At 37.5% G+C, this 17,742-nt stretch overlaps 1 pseudogene; it reads right to left on the bottom strand.

Moving 5' to 3' along the window:
* Window positions 1–528: 528 nt before the first annotated feature.
* LOC114307467 (transcription termination factor MTEF1, chloroplastic pseudogene) lies at window positions 529–17,397 on the bottom strand (annotated as a pseudogene).
* Window positions 17,398–17,742: the final 345 nt, after the last annotated feature.

The following is a 17,742-nucleotide window of genomic DNA, read 5'->3' as shown; positions in this document are numbered from 1 at the left end:
TCTTTCCTGCCCCACTATCTCACATTATCTTCCCCAAATTTAGCAGTAATGCTTGGTCATTAGTGTTCTGGTTTCCACCGGCACTACGAATTTAAATTTTACTTGAATGGTAAAGAATTTACTAATTTCATTTCAAGCTTGCCAAGAACAACAACTCATATTTGGATATTTATCAAGTTCTAACCTTGGGTAAGCTAAAATATAGCAACAAACAAACAAGTGTAAAATGTAAATTACCACCAATTTAATTTTGTTAACTAGGTTTCTTACTAAGGGTTGACTATTGGTTCAATCGTTAAGACTTGGCCTAATAACCTTCAGATTATGGGTTCAAGTCTTAGGACTACCACTTTGTGTATTATGCTAAAGGTTAAGTGTGTACTCAATATTTTCCCTCTCAATCACACATTAATGTGTATTAAATGGGTGTTTTTTTTTTTTTTAAACTAGGTTTCTTACTATAGCTTCTAACTTCCACTTCATGTCTAGAGAACAATTGAGGGAATGAAACAATTGTCTCTCAATAAAGACGTTATATTGCACAAAAAATGTACATTTGACCATCAAACACAATGAGTTGTGAACTTTCACTATGGAAGCAAAGTATAAATAATATAAGTTGCAACTTGCAAGGAAACTTACTGTGACTGTCTCTGATCAACTAATCGCAATCGCATCTCAATCAACCGCGCATTGAACTCCCCATCGCTGACCTTCAACATCTGCGGCAGCGAGAGAGACAACCCATTCTCCATCAAGAGCTGGTGTCGAGGCTTTATCTTCCCCTCCAAACTAAACGAAAAATACTGCAGAAACCTCTTTAGCTCTGCCAAATTCCCATTCATCTCCTTCAAGAAATACTCCACTTTCGGCTCAAAATTATTGGAAATACTAAACGTCAACAACCCCGGCGACCTCAACACCTCCTCATACGAAAAACCCAAATCTTGCAAGTAATTCAGCTTGGGCATAAGCATGTTTTTGACGTTCGAAACCAACAACAGTGTGGTCTGGCAAGTTAATGCGTGTTTCCCTACAAACCCCAAATTTTCTAGGAAACATAATGCGGGTCTCAATTGGTGATCTACACTGCAAATTAAGAGTCTCGGGCAGCGAATGATCGATATTCGGATATCGGGGAAAGGGATATTGACGTGGTTCAATAGGAAGTCGAAAACAGGATAGAGATCGGAGTAGGGATCGCAGGTGAGGAGCTGGGGGTACATGTCGAAGATGCGGCCCAAGGCAGAGCGGTCAATGCCCATGGATGAGAGGCATTTCTCGATTGATTTGAGGGAGTCGAGTGGGGCTGATTGGAAATTAGGGTTCTTGTGGAGGGCTTTGGAGGGATTGACTTTGAGGGTTTGGAGGTAGAGGAGCTTCTCGCGGAAGCGGAGGCCAGAGTCGAAGGTTGGTTGCGGCGGATCGGTGGTGGTGGTGGGAGTTAAATCATTGTTTTTCTGCTTGGAAAAGTATGTTGGGTACAAACCAATTAGGGTTCTTGTGGAGGGCTTTGGAGGGATTGACTTTGAGGGTTTGGAGGTAGAGGAGCTTCTCGCGGAAGCGGAGGCCAGAGTCGAAGGTTGGTTGCGGCGGATCGGTGGTGGTGGTGGGAGTTAAATCATTGTTTTTCTGCTTGGAAAAGTATGTTGGGTACAAACCAAGTCTCGGAATGGATGCACAGAGATGAGCTAGGCCAAAATAGCCTAGTTGGGTGAACTCAAGAGGTCTTGGCCGAGGTTCCACACCTTTTGGCCGAGTTATGGTCTTCTTGGTTGAGATATGGGCTAACCGCTAGGGATGTTACAAGGTGTCAGCAAAGGTGTACTGTGATCAGGCTAGTTGTGCATGCAAGGTAGACTAAGGTGCAAGTGATCATGCAAGGTAGGCGAAGGTGAGATGCAATACTTGGTCTAGGTGTGGAAGCTAGACAAGAGTGGATCTCGGTGACCACACTTAGAGAAGTCAAGTCTGGAAATTTGGGTTTCCTCTTGAAGAACATGAATGCTAAAAATCATAACTTCTTATTCAAAATCAAAGATTTCATGATATGAGTTCAAAAACGTGGACCTAGGTACCCATACTTGAAGATTTCAAGCAAACAAACACAAAACATGGAACCTGATACAAACTTTTGGATCAAAACATAGTTTTCTTTCAAGAACACAAGAACATCACCTTTCTTTTTAAAACAAAACTTTAAATCAATGCATGTCTTATGAATTATGCTTGATCGTTCAATGTGATTAGATTAACATAAAGAGCAACAAGAGTTGATCAAGAATCCAACCTCAAAACACAAATCAAGTGGTTCAAGGTTTGCAAATCAAGCTTGGAAAGTCTAGCTCTCTCACTCTAAGAACTTCTTTTTCTTCCTAAAACTTCTCTCTCTTGAAGACAAAGACATGGCAAATGATATGGGTTTCTCAACTGTTAACTGACTTATACCCACTATTGGGACACGTGACACTATCTGATCAATCTCCTCAAAAAGGTGCCAGAATAAAAAGACAAGAGTAGGTCAAAGTGTATATAACAAGTAAGGTGGCATGGGCACTCTGACAAGGAAAGGATCCTAGATCAAAACGTCAGCTTCGGACAAGTGAAGGATAAGTGAGGTCTTCCTGATCTCGACTATGAAAAGTAACTCTTAGCCTAGGTGTGACACACCTCGACCTGGGTTGTACAAGTCATGGAACAAGATTGCTAGGTGTTGGCTATGGTGCATAACAAGGCTACAAGGTTCAAGGATCAAAGATCTTAGATGCCTAGGTGATGCATATCTCGACCTAGGTGATGCTCATCTCGATCTAGATAATGCACACCTCTGCCAAGGTGCGAGGGTGAAGGTGGAGGTCAACCAAGATGGTTCCCAGATGGTCCTAGGTGTGGGGTAGCAAAGATAGATAGCCTAGGTTCAACACACAAAGCAAGGAATAAAGCATGGATCTTATACTTAGACAAAACACAACAACACAAAACAGGACATGCTTCTATACTTAGACAAAATATTAAAGTTCCCAAGATGTAAGCTTAACAAACCAAAATCATTTAAATTCTCATGAATATGACTAAGGCAAAATGAGGGTTGTTATAGTCTACCCCCTTAAAGAAGTTTGGTCCCCAAACTTAAGTTACCTTGCCCCGAAAACAACTCTGGATATTGGATTTTCATCTTCTCTTCCATTTCCCATGTAGCATCTTTGCCGTAATGCTCTTTTTATTCAATTTTCAGCATCGGTATCGACTTATTCCTTAACTATTTCACTTGCCTATCAATAATCCGTATCGGCTTCTCCTCGTAACCTAAATCTTCATTGACCACAATCTCGAAATGATCAATCACATGCACCAGATCCCGAATATACTTCCTCAATATCGAAACATGAAACGCATTGTGGACTTGACTTAATTGCAGTGGCAAAGCAAGTCGGTAGGCAACGGGGTTAACTCTCTCAAGAATTTCAAATGGGCCAATGCAACAATGCGCTAACTTACCTTTCTTCCCAAACCTTGAAACTCCTTTCATCGACGAAACTTTCAAGAATACGTGATCTCTAACTTCAAACTCTATCTATCTTCTTCTTTTGTTGGCATAACTCTTTTGTCGACTCTGAGCGGTTTTGATCCTTTGTTGAATGAGCTTAATCTTCTCAATTGTCACTTGAACTATCTCGGGACCTATCAATGTTTTATCTTCTACCTTGGTCCAATAAATTGGTGATCTACACTTTCTCCCATACAAAGCTTCATACGGCGCCATGCTAATGGTAGCTTGGAAACTATTGGTGTAAGCAAATTTTACTAATGGCAAATGTAATTCCCAACTTCCCTTGAAATCCAATACACATAACTTAAGCATATCTTCAAGTTTCTGAATCATTCTCCTTATTTGCCCATTGGTTTGAGGATGAAAAGATATGCTAAATCTCAACTTGGTTCCCAAAGCTCTTGATAAACTCTACCAAAATCTAAAAACAAATTCCAGATCTCAGTCTGACACAATAGGCATCGACACCCTATGAAGTCTAACAATCTCATTCATATACAACGAAGCAAGTCAGTCGGCATTAAATGTAGTCTTAGCAGGCAAAAAATGTGTTGACTTAGTTAATCTATCAACTATAACCCAAATCGAATCCATACCTTTTTGTGTCCTCGGCAAACCCACAACAAAATCCAGGGAGATGTGTTTCCATTTCCACTCAGGAATTGGCAAAGGTTGAAGAAGTTTGGCTGGCCTCTGATGTTCTGCTTTCATCTGTTGACAATACAAACATTGTGATACAAACTCAGCTATTTTTCTTTTCATATTTGGCTGCCAAAAAGGTTTGCTTCATATCTTGGTACATCTTGGTATTTGCTGGATGAACGGCAAATCGAGAACTATGAGCTTCTTGCAAAATTCTCCTTTTTAACTCTGGGATGTTGGCCATGTACAACCTTCCCTGAAACTTTAGTACTTAATTATCAATGGCATATCATGGTCTCGACTTCGTGATAATTTCATCAACTACCTTCTTGAAAAATTCATCCTCCATTTGTCTTGTCTTTACTTCCTCAATAACAATTGGCTCTACTGAAATCATTGCTAAAATTCTCTCATCTCAGCGACGTACAATATCAATATCTAGGTCTTGCAAATCCCGAAGAATGGTCTTCTACGCGGTCAGTAAACATGCCAAACTTGCAACAGATTTTCTACTCAACGCATCGGCTATTGAGTTAGCTTTACTTGGGTGATACTGAATTTGTATTTCATAGTCTTTCAATAATTCAAGCCATCTTCTCTGTCTCATATTCAATTCTTTCTGAGTGAAAAAATACTTCAAACTCTTGTGATCTGTGAAAACTTGACAAGAAGCTCTATACAAGTAATGATGCCAAATTTTCAAAGCAAATACCACGACTGCTAATTCTAAATCATGGGTAGGATAATTCTTTTCACGAGGTTTCAACTGACAAGATGCATATGCTATGACCTTACCTCCTTGCATCAATACACAACCCAAACCCTTATATGAAGTGTCACTATAAATCTGAAATTCCTCATTACTTGATGGTAGTATAAGAATTGGTACTGAGACTAACCTCGTCTTTAGCTTCAGAAAAGCTGATTCTCCATCCTCAGTCCATTCATATGACACTCCCTTCTGAGTCAACTGTGTTAATGGCACTGCAATCTTTGAGAAGTCCTTCACAAACTTTTTGTAATAACCTACCAAACCCAGAAAACTACGGACCACAGACATATTAGTTGGTCTCGGCCAACTCATAACGGCTTTGAGTTTGCTAGGATAAAAAAAAATGCCCTCTTCATTAATCATATGACCCAGAAATGAAAGGCTTGAAAGCCAAAACTCACACTTGCTAAGCTTAGCATACAATTTTTTGTCTCTTTCTTTGATTCTCTCTTGAACTCTAATATATGTTTAAGTTAGCTTCTGCCAGGATGACTTTGTCCAATACCCCAATGTAAGCCTGCATGTTGAGCATATTAACCCAATCTTATATTGGTCCACGAAGTTGACTCTCAAACTTTCTAGCTTTTTTGTATTCTATATTGACAATGTGAGGTGCATACCTAGCCAACTCAGTGAAAAGATGATAATATTTAGCTACTGTTCTGTTACCCTGTGTCAAAGTCTTGAATTTTGTGGTCTTGCAATCTCAAACACTAAGGGAAAAGTGCTTGTCATAAAATAATTCCAAAAATCTAGCCCAAATCAAACCCGGATTACCTTCTCGGATCATCATCCACCACCTACAAGCATCGTCGTCCAATGTGAATGCTGCCAATGACACCTTATGTAAAGCTAGTTATGGAGGCACTTGTGGTACTGGAGAAGGTGGATGTGAAACTGCATTTCGGCCATTTCTCTGCCCGGCCTAAATAGAGGTGGTACTAGTGTTTTGTTGCCTTGCTTGCCTCAACTCACGAGTCAAACCTTTTACCATCCTCTCTAATATGTCCAACCTATCCTCGGAATGATCTCGTCTAATTGGAGGTCTTCCTCTTCTCATGATGCTAAGAGTATGGGAAATATGACTTTAAAATAAGATGAACAAATAGGCAAGTAGGCAAGTAACAAATAAACATGCCGAAATAATGTACACTTTGTCAAATAGCAAGCAATATGATACAATCCTAACATCATTCTAAGGGAAATCCAATGCTCTTTAGGACCAAGAGTGTGTGAATAAATGTACAATAAGGAACTTGTACTTTGATACCAATCTGTCACGACCCCATTTAGAATGATGCCATGATGGCCAGTAATCTGAGATTACTAAAGGCCAACATACAAAGATTCACACAACTAGAGTATACATATGGGGCATACATGTGCAGAAGCAATAAATTTAAATCTAATTAGTCTATAAGAGCTGTGCATAGATGAAATGAAATGGCATACATATTGACATGGTTTTACAACTTGAATGCAAAATAAAATAAACCTAATATTACATCTTAATCAAAAGGCTTCTCAAGCCTAAACATACAAGACAAGTTATCTACAAAGCTAAGAAGCATAATCTTCAAGATGCTACAAATCAAGAACCAAAACAATCTTCTAAATAATGCTTAGGTGACATCGCCTCCTTGTTCATCACCTACATATATATAAGGAAAATGGGTGAGCTGAAAACTCAATGAATGATATAAGTAATAAAGGTTTGAATGAATGATGTCTGAGATTTTATCAAAACAATACATATCATAGCTTGTAACAAAATCAAATGATGAATTGAGTTCATCAATCAAAGGCTTTCAAAACTTCAAGTGATGTTTACTAACATCTACATAATACAAAGAATGACATTTATTGAAAAAACAAAGGAATAACCGACCCAGAATTGATTAGACAAGCCCACTCGTCGATAAATGAGATATCTCAAATAAAGGTACTAGTTGCATTAAAGTCCTCTAACATATAAGGACCTTTCAAGAATATCATCAAAACAAACATAATACTTGATACAAAAACTAAGGAATAATCATTCATGCTTGATCAAATACTTTTCCAAAATAAAGCAAAGCTTTTATCAAAATATTATAACATAACTTCATTAAAAATACCACTCACAATAGCTCTTCAGTTAAGGGGATTAAGGCAAAGATCCAAGACTTACAAGTACATATTAATTCCATTGAATGCACTTCACGAAGGTAAGAAGATATGCTCAAAGATAGTTATGAAATGCACTCTCAAAACAAGCTTCAAGTGAGTGAAATAGATCCTGACATTTCTTTCTAAAAACCAAGTCAAGACCAAGCAAAACATGGGCTAAAAGTTAAATTAATGTTTTTCTTCTTGGAAAAGCATGCTAGGTATAAACCAGATCTTAGAATGGATGCATAGAGATGAGCTAGGCCGAAATGGCTTAGCTGGGTGAACTCAAGAGGTCTTGGCCGAGGCTCCACACCTTTTGGCCGAGTTGTGATCTCCTTAGCTGAGATGTGGGCTGCCCGCCCGGGATGTTACAAGGTGTCGACAAAGATGTACTATGGTCGGTCTAGGTAGGCAGTGGTCGGCCTAGGTGTGCATGCTAGGTAGACTAAGGTGTAAGTGATCATGCAAGGTAGGCCAAAGTGAGATGCAATGCTTGGCCTAGGTGTGGAAGCTGGACAAATGTGGTCTCAGTGACCACACTTAGGGAAGTGAAGTCTGGAAATCTGGGTTTCCTCTTAAAGAACATGAAGAACATAAATGCTAAAAATTATAACTTTTCATTCAAAATCTAAGATTTCATGATCTGAGTTCAAAAACATAGACCTGGGTACCCATGTTTGAAGATTTCAAGAAAACAAACACAAAAACATGGAACTTGATACAAACTTTTGGATCAAAACAAAGGTTTTATTTAAGAACACAAGAACATCACTTTCTCTCTCTAAAACAAAACTTTAAATAAAGAACAAAAAAAGTAGATCAAGAATCTAACCTCAAAACACAAATCTAAATGGTTCAAGGTTTGCAAATCAAGCTTGGAAAGTCTGGCTCTCTCACTATGAGAACTTTTTCTTTTTCCTAGAGCTTCTCTCTCTTCAAGACAAAGATATGGAAAATATATGGGTTCTCAACTACTAATCTGACTTAAACCCACTACTGGGACATGTGGCATCATCTGATCAATCTCTTCAAAAAGGTGTCAGAATAAAAAGACAAGAGTAGGTCAAAGTGTATATAACAAGTAAGGTGATATGGGCACTCTGACAAGACAAGGATCTTGGATCAAAACATAGGCTTCAGAAAAGTGAAGGATAAGTGAGGCCTTACTGATCTTGGCTAGGAGGGGTAACACTTGGCTTAGGTGTGACACACCTCGACCTGGGTTGCACAAGTTAAGGAACAAGATTGCTAGGTTCAAGGATCAAAGATTTCGGAGGCCTAGGTGATGCACACCTCGGCCAAGGTGCAAGGATGAAGGTAGAGGTCAACCAAGATGGTTCCAAGACAATCCTAGGCGTTGACACTCAACAGCCTAGGTGTAAGAGGTTCAAAGGTATGACCTAGATGTGAGGTAGCAAAGATAGATGGCCTAGGTTCAACACACAAAGCAAGAAACAAAGCATGGATCTTATACTTAGACAAAACACAATATCACAAAACAAGACATGCTCCTCATACTTAGACAAAATATTAAAGTTCACAAGATACAAAAGTTAGCAAAAGTCACGCAAACCCACACCTAACCTGCGTAGTTGACATCTGGACCCTTGGCTGCACATGCGTCCGCACGTGCATGGTATGGATGCACCTAGATTGTACGGCCACACTTCTATTGTACGGCTACATTTTTTTTTGTGCAGCCGCACCTTCCCCCAACAAATAGGAATGGAAACTTTACAAAGATGACAATGCGGAATTGAGAAGAGGTGCTAGAGAGAAAGCGATGCTCAACCCTAGTAACCTCTGTTGGCTTCCTCCCCAAGCTAGGAGTGCCTATAAAAGAACCCCTCCCCTCTTCTTTAATGGGTTACAAAATTGAAGCGTTTTCAGAGCATTTGAGAGGTTGAGAGAGAGAGACCTCTCCCCTCATCCTCTATTCCAAAATTGTCACCCTAAGGCAATAAAAAACAACCTAAGGCTTGGAGACTTGAACTATAATTAGCTACCTAAGCTTAAGAAATGCGTACAAGCAAATAAGTCCTTGTTTTCTTCGTGTGTGCTTCGATTCTTGAAAACCAACAGGTAAACCCATGCTTTTTCTTTATTTCAGTGTTTATTTCTCATCTCTTTTCAACATGTACTCATCTAAAGTAGTTAGGATGGCTTGATCATCATGTAGTTCCTTAATTTTATTTACTTTCTTGCCTATTCTAGCATGATTTCTTTATTTTTATTAGAACAATATGTTTAGGTTTGTTTAATCATATAATGTTCATGCATTAAGCTCAGTTTGAATCAAGTAAATATTCTGCATATTTTATCTTTTTATTTGCTAAGTGTTCTTTTGTGCATATTCATCATTCTAGTAGCCTTAAACTAGGCCTAGGTTCATGTTTATATGTTTAGTTGCATGTTTAGGCTATGTTTAATTTTATGTTTTGCATGAAAGAAGTGTGAGTGGAAATCCGAGTAAGTCTTCTAAATCTCCATAGCACATGTGTGTCCTTGTTACATTGTCTTTTTGAATAATCCAAGTTAAATGATTTTTCTTGCAAAATTGGTTGTTTTGAATGATTTTTATGAATATTATTTATTTTGGATTAAGTTTAAGGCCAAGATCATTAAAGATTTTCTTTACTTGGAAATCGTCATTTTTAGAAAAGGTGTGGCTTTATTCTTTAAATCCAAAATAAACGATATGTATTTTATTCAAATCACATAGTTTTAGGGTTAGTAAAGGTTCTAGGCTTAAAGTGGATTATATAAAATAATTAACCACTAAAATCATAAATTAGAGAGTGAATAGAGGCCAATCTTCGGATTGGACAAAAGGGGTGCTTTCATGTAAATGACCTTTCCCTTTTGTACTTAAGCTCCCGAACCTAGAAATTTTCTGGTTATGATGAACTGGGCCTTAACTTATAGTTTTCATTGTTAAAGGTTTCCTAATTCGCTTTCAAAAATTAAGTGGCGACTTTTTGTTGTTAAAGCAAGTTGGTCCAACATTTGTGTAGGAAACATGCCTTGGCCTCAAAAAATGTATGGCGCCCTCATGTGTCATGTCATTTTCGGTCCTTAACGTGTCATGTCAAAAAAAATTCATTATTAACTAAAAATATGAAATGTATGAAAAAAATTTGAAAATTTCTTCACAACTTAAATTTAATGAAACTCATCTCTATTAAATGAAATTATTTATAAAAATATTTGATTTCAACTTAATTTTATTTTCTTAATTTATAGAAATTATATTTTATTATTATATTTTTTACTAGATTAACTCGAATAATAGACAAAAAAAAAACATTAAATTCAATTAAAAGTAAAAACAAAACCTACATTACACTTAAAATCATATTTTACATACTTTTTAATAAATTGGATGTAATTACATTAAAGATTAAAAAATGTCATGATATCCTTTATTTGAAATAATATTAAAATGTGTAACTAATTCTTCATTGTACAAGTTATCCGTGTTATAGCGACCCCAGTTTTGCCCTGGTCTTTATTGTGTTCCGGACTCGGGTTCCGTAATTGAATATTGTTTCCATGCCTTGTTCTTTTTTCCTTTTGACACTTTGTATTTGAGTTTTAGAACTTGTTGGTTGAATTTGAAACAGGTTGGTTGTCAGTTGGGGTAGATTGTTGTTGCCCAGATTTTTGGCCTCTTCGCTCGAGCGAGGCTTCTTGCTCTCAAGCGAGCTTCTTGTATTTTGCTTCTTCGCTCGAGCGAGGTTTCTTGCGCTCAAGCGAGAATTAGGAATTCTCAGGTTTCTTACCCAGACACAGCTTTTCTGGGAAGGTACAGCTCTTCGCTCGAGCGAGGTTTTTTGCGCTCGAGCGAGCATATGCATCTATGGAAGACCTGAAGCTTTGTATTCTACACTCGAGCGATGCTTTTTGCGCTCGAGCGAGTTCACTTGTTGTGTCTGGTCGCTCGAGCGACAACTCCTTCACTCGAGCGACAACTCCTTCGCTCGAGCGAAGACCACGTATATCAGTTCACATCAGAGGATTTTTGTATCACTTTTTGCATCTCTTTTCACTCAAAACCCTAATTCGGCAGCCTCTCTCTCTAAAAATCACTCTCTCTCTCTACATTTTCACTTCCATCCATTGATTTCTCCACCCTTGGGCCTTTGTTAAAAAGGTAGAGCACCTTGGGGACTCCGTGTTGATCCGAATAGATCGTGGTTTCGGCTTGTTTGAAGTATCTCCATCTTCTTTTTTGATCTCCTAACTTTGAGGTAGGGATGTTCTATACTTTGTTATGAATTTTAACCTAGTTATTTGTTGTTATGAAAATATGGTGAGATTTGGGATGTTTGGAGAAAACCTACGGTTTAGGTTCAAATTTATGAAAGAGGGTTTTTTATTTTTATTTTTATTATTTTTTTTTTGTGTTGTTGTATATTTGACCATGGGGTTGGGATAAGAGGTGGTTTTGTGTTGAGATAGATGAATTTGACCTTTGGGTTAGTATTTGAGAAAGGGGAAATTTTCCCTAATATGAGCTAAATAATTATTTTGTGTAAATAATGGAATTGGTGCGAGAAATATGAAATTGGGAAGTTGTGTGAATGAATGGTGTAGTTAGATTTGTTTAATCACTCACCTATAGAAAATTCGATAATTTATCTGTTGATAAATAGTATATCTATTTAGAAATATTTGTTTTGGGCTATTAGTGGAGGATAGCCATGATTGTGGTAGAAATTGCATGAGGATTAGGTGAATTGAAACTAATCAATTGAACTATGTCGTTGAATATGACGGTACGATTAAAACATTAAATATGTGATATGAATAGTCATTTCATATGATAATGCTTTTAAACACATTGTATATGTATCATTGTTTGGGAGGAGATAGGGGATGGACTCCATCTATAATTAAGTTGGCCGGAGTGTCCAGGGTGAAAGTCCCGAAATCTTGTGCAGATATGGGTGTCGGTTCCCTCAGATGAAAATTTCGTAAAATGGTAAAACTTCAAATCTTCTGCATATATGGGTGTCGGTTCCTTCGGATGAAAATTCCATAAAATGGCAAAACTTCAAATCTTGTGCATATATAGGTGTCGGTTCCCTCGGGTGAAAATTTCGTAAAATGGCAAACTTAAAGTGTTTGAATAATAGTTGTATTGAATTGTGAATCATTGAGTCATAGCCTCATTTTGGATTGTTTAGATAACAATGAACTTGTCCCATAAATTGTCTCGGAATTAATTGAATTAATATGAATTAAATAGATGGAAATGGAATTGAGATATGGGTATCAGTAGTGAACGAACATGGATAGAATGTGAGTTGGTTATGAATGTGGAACGTTTACCTGACACTTATATCTTAGTTAAACTTCATATATTGTGTTAGGATATTTCTACTAGGCTTTGGCTCACCCTATCACTACAAAAAAAGTCACGTTTAGCTACTAAAATATTGGTCGCCAATTGTCTGTTTTTTGGTCGCCAATGACATTCTAGCGACCAAAACATTTGTCGCCAAAACCCTACAGGGAAAGGTCTTGGAGGGTTTTGCCAACCAAATAACCTTTGGTCGGCAAAAAACAAGTCTTTAGTGACCAAAATTTTGGTCGCCAATAGTCAATTATATTTCTTTAAAATCATACATTCACCGACCAATGTTTTAGACGCCAATAGCGAAGGAATCGCCGACCAACACCTTTAGTCGCCAAACGCAACCAATCCCCGACCAACACCTTTAGTCGCCAAAAACTTCAAACATGAAAAAAAAAAAAAAAATCATTGTAGAATAATTTGATCCGCTCTTACGGAGACTTAAATCGCCAAACTCCTGCACCATAAACCTTATGCACTACATCTTCCCACTACACCTCTATAGCACCACATGATTATATATGCAACATATATTATTTATATAGTACATACATCCATATTAATATAAAAGCATATGTATAAACATAATTATTTTATTGAACATAATTTATGTAAAATAAACTATTTACTAGAAAAATAAAAAAAGACCACTTTTGGCGACTAAAAATATTAGTCGCCAATTCTATACTTTTGGCTACCAATTGTTTTTTAGTTGCTAAAAAACTTAACTTTTGCCGACTAAAGTTGGATTTGGTCACTGAAGATGCACTTTCAGTTACCAAAATTTTGGTTGCCAAAAAATTTAATTCCCGCCTTAGGATTTTAGTTCTCCTGCGCTAAAAATGGCCACTTTTGGCGACTAAACTTATTTTTTAGTCGCCAATTGTAGACTTTTGGCTACTAAAATTTTTTTAGTCGGTAAAACCCATATAATTAGTGACCAAACTTATTTTTAGTCGCCAATTGTAGACTTTTGGCTACTAAATTTTTTTAGTCACCAAAAAGCTTTACTTTGGGCTACTAAAAATTTTTTAATCACTAAAACCAATATAATCAGTGACCAAACTTAGTTTTAGTCACCAATTGTAGACTTTTAGCTACTAAAATTGTTTAGTTGCCGAAAAGCTTTACTTTTGGCTACTAATGCTGTTTTGGTCAGGAAATTTAGTCGCCGAATATGCTTTTTTCTGTGGTGTATTTGGGAAACCATTTTCAGGTACCAGTGTCATACTTCCTCTAAGGATGTAGCTTGGGAGGACTTAGGAGCTAGAGACTCTATTATGTTATTTGTTATTTGGATGTTTAAATGTTAATTCAAGTCAAGTGCTTTACATGTATTGAGCTTATGACTCTCATTTGTTATAACCAAGTAATGTCTTGGAAAGATGTAAGTCCGAAGGGCATCCGCTTATGTTAAACTCTTTTGTATTATTATTTCATGAAATGAAAGGACTACTTACACTCTGATTTATGTAACTGTTATTTATGTTGTTGTGGATCATACCTATGGTAATATATTTTGGGGGCGTTACACGTGTCAATTTCGTGTTATACAGATTTGACACTAACCCGACCTGTTTAATATTCTTATTATCGGGTAGTCTCATATAAGTGTTCATGCCATGAAATAGTCAACCCTAACCCGCTAATTTTATGTACGGTTCGAGTCATGTTGTTGTGTCGTGTTGCAAATTCCCACCCTCAATTTAGACCACATTTATTATATAAAAAAAACATCTTTCATCATTTGGAAAACTATATTGAGCAATGAAAATAAATAGGCAAAATTTATTTTATCCTCTTGTGGTTTGAAAAACTAAAGCACTGTACCCCCTTATGATTTGAATATAAGCAGAATGCTTCCAGGTGGTTTTGGACCAAAGTACAACCGTTAACATCATTAACTATATATGTGAAATGGCTATAATACTCTCAAATCATAATTGTTTTCTCTCTCCTATCTCATATACATAATTTTTAATTTTTAACATTAATTCAATTAAATCCCTATTGTTAAACCCTAAACCCTCTTACTTTTATCTCTAGATTTTTTTGCAAGGGGAGAGAAAGACGGCGATGGTTCCCCCACCTCTCTGATCTTCCTCTCCTCTGCCCCTCCTTCACTTCCTCTCCCTACGATCAGCATCTTAACCTAAATCTGATGTTTACTTCACAAGTCCGACCATCACAGCTTTATCTTTTCTACCTTTGAACCTAAAACTTTAAAATCAAACTTTAGATCTTCTCATAGTCTGAAGGCCGACGCATTTGTTTTACACTAAGCGACCACCTCAACCTCAATGTTTTATCTTAACCAGCAGATGTGGGATTTTCATATTCTAAGTTGAAGTTTTGTATGGGTTTGATGCCAACTTGGATATGATTTTTTTTGTTTGATTTTTAAAATTTTTAGTTTGGTGATGTAATAATTCTTTCTATGTGGAGATTTGTTCCCTTCCTTGTGAATGCCTTTTCTACTCCTCTATGAAAACTTGGATCCTTTCTTCTATGCAATTTATTTATCACTTTTTGAGACCTCGTGATACCACTGTACTAAGGGTGGGCGCGGGTCGGTTGCGGCCACGGAATTAAAAATTGGTAAATGGTTTAGATTGCAAAAAATTGAAAAGATTGGATTTTAAATTGACAAAATTAAAAATTTATTTTGTTACAATGATCGAACTCTAGAATTTTTTTTAATTTATATTTTTCCTTTAACTATATTTATTAAATTCTTAAATTAGTTCTACTAGTCATGTTTCAATATGTTTATTATTGATTATATATCTATATATATATAAGAATCGCTTAGCTGCTTGAGGTTCGTTTTTTTTTTTTTCTTCCGATTTTACCCTTTCATTTTGAATAATTTACTAATGGTGGCCTATATGTTGAGTGAATGTTTTTTCATAATTATGTGAACGTTCTTGGTCCACCATGAAACATGTTTTTTTTTGTAATTACGCAAACATTCTTGGTCAATCATGAAACATAAATCTTTTATTTTTTAAGAAATTACAAGTACCCGTAAGGTTTGTTTAAAATATGAATCGGTCCTATAATACTAGAAATTACAAATACCGTTTGTTATAAATTTTCATTTAATACAATACTTTGGGGGAAAAAAAAAATTCTCCTATGCAATAATAAATTATCAAAATTGTTTAATAAAAAATATTTCTCATATCATTAAAAACTGTTAATTGAAAAATATTTTTCATATAATTAAAAATTGTTAATAAAACTAGTCATTACTTAATTATTTACTTATTAATAAAACTAGTCATTTGTTATGTGAGTATGATTTTTTTTTTTTTTTTTTTTTTTATCATAGAAATGCCCGAAGGCTACAATGAAAAGCCCAAAGGCTACAAAGAAACATCTGCCAAAAGCAAAGCCGTGAGAGCAGCAGGAGGGGTAGAAACCCAGTTAGAAGGCAGAGCTCCATGAAGATGAGCTCGTGCTACCCAGTGAGCTACTTCGTTTGACTCCCTAGGAATCTAAGCAAAGGAAACTTGGAAAGAAGAAGACAGAACCTGAATATCATGCAGGAGTGCAGCAATGTCCCAGGGAGGAACCATCTCAGAAACACAAACGGTGATCACTTCTTGGCTATCACTCTCCACTTGAAGATTCAAAAGACCCAGAGCTCGAAGAAACATGCAAGCAAAACGAATATCATGAGCTTCTCCTTGTTTAGCTGAAGAAGAGTAGGCTATAGAGGTCACACCATCAATTAGTTTCCCGTGGCTATCTCGCAGAATGACAGCCAACGCTACTCTACCATCCGAAGAAGAGAAGCTGGCATCACAGGAAACTTTCATACAACCAGGGGGGGAGCTATCCAACGAGGGAGAGAGCGATCTGGAATAGAATTCTGTTGTCTTGGAGGCCTGGGGTGGTGATGGGCTTGTTCAAATTCCCACCAATAAGCATGGGCTTGTTGAGAAACTCGATGAGGATCCACAGAGCATTGTTGAAAAACCCAACTGTTCCTACTTTTCCATATACACCAACCAACGATGGCCACCCTACTCACTATCTCTCTTCTGTCAAGCGCCTGAGAGCAAGATTGCATCAGAGATATCGTCCACTAGAGAGCTGAAGCAATCGGATCGGACCCAATTCGGAGCCCCAAATTACATCCAAACCACACAGCTCTCACCCAGTCACAGTGGAAGAGAATATGCTCGATGGATTCGACACTTTCCTAACATACTGGACAGTTAGGAGAAGCAGCACACTTCTGCCGAAATAGATTTTCTTTTGTTGCTATCATGTTACAGCATACTCGCCACTAGAAATTTCAGATTTTCGGGGGGACCTTTAAGGACCAAATGAACTTCCAGAAACCTTTAGGGGGCTGGACAGAGGAGGAAGCTACAGAGGAGCGCACTTCCAACATCTCTTGTCGGGCCACCTGATAACCACTCTTGACTTCATAATTTCCTTTATTGGTATAGTGCCAGATCAGAGTATCCGCTTGACCCTCAGATGAAATAGGAATGACTGAGATATTACTAACATCCTCGTGATTGACAATCCCCAGAATTTGTCTCTGTCCCACACAGCGTGGGTCAAATTGATTACATCCCCGACCCACTGAACTTGGCAGCCATCTGGTTTCAAACTGACTGGTTTAAAGTTTGGAGAAGAAGGAATCCAACGGTCCTCCCAAAAATTAATGGACTGACCATTACCAACTTGCCACTGAAGGCCTTTACGAAGGAGATCCCTCCCTTGGAGAATGCTCAACCATGCCCAAGATGCCCTTCTCCCCCTTCCAGCTGAAAGAAAATCTGAAGATGGAAAATAAATTCCCTTTAGAAGTTGGGCACAAAGGGAGTTGGGAAATTTAAACAACCGCCAAGCTTGTTTAGCGAGAAGGGCAAGGTTGAAAGCTCTAAAGTCCCGAAAGCCCATACCCCCATGAGACTTAGTGAGAGAGAGTTTGGCCCAACTCGCCTAGTGGATGCCGCTATCCTCCGGGTCGCCACCCCACCAAAAGTTGCGGGTGTAGGAGTTAAGTTGATCGCTGAATTTTTTTGGAAGCATGAAACAGGACATTGCATAGGAAGGAATTGCTTGGACCACCGCTTTCAGAAGGGTTTCTCTACTGGCTTGTGATAGTAATCTCTACTTCCACCCTTGCATTTTCTGAACAGCTCTATCTATGAGACAATTATAAGCTTCAGACTTTGATTTATCCTAACTAGAAGGAAGCCCAAGGTATTTAGAAGTTTGTTGGGTAGGGGAGATGTCCAAATT

This window comes from Camellia sinensis, chromosome 11 (genome assembly GCF_055761805.1).
Source record: "Camellia sinensis isolate YWXY chromosome 11, ASM5576180v1, whole genome shotgun sequence".
NCBI classification, from domain to species: Eukaryota; Viridiplantae; Streptophyta; class Magnoliopsida; order Ericales; family Theaceae; genus Camellia; species Camellia sinensis.
The sequence above is the reverse complement of the archived record's forward strand: the minus strand, read 5'-3'. Positions and strand labels throughout refer to the sequence as shown.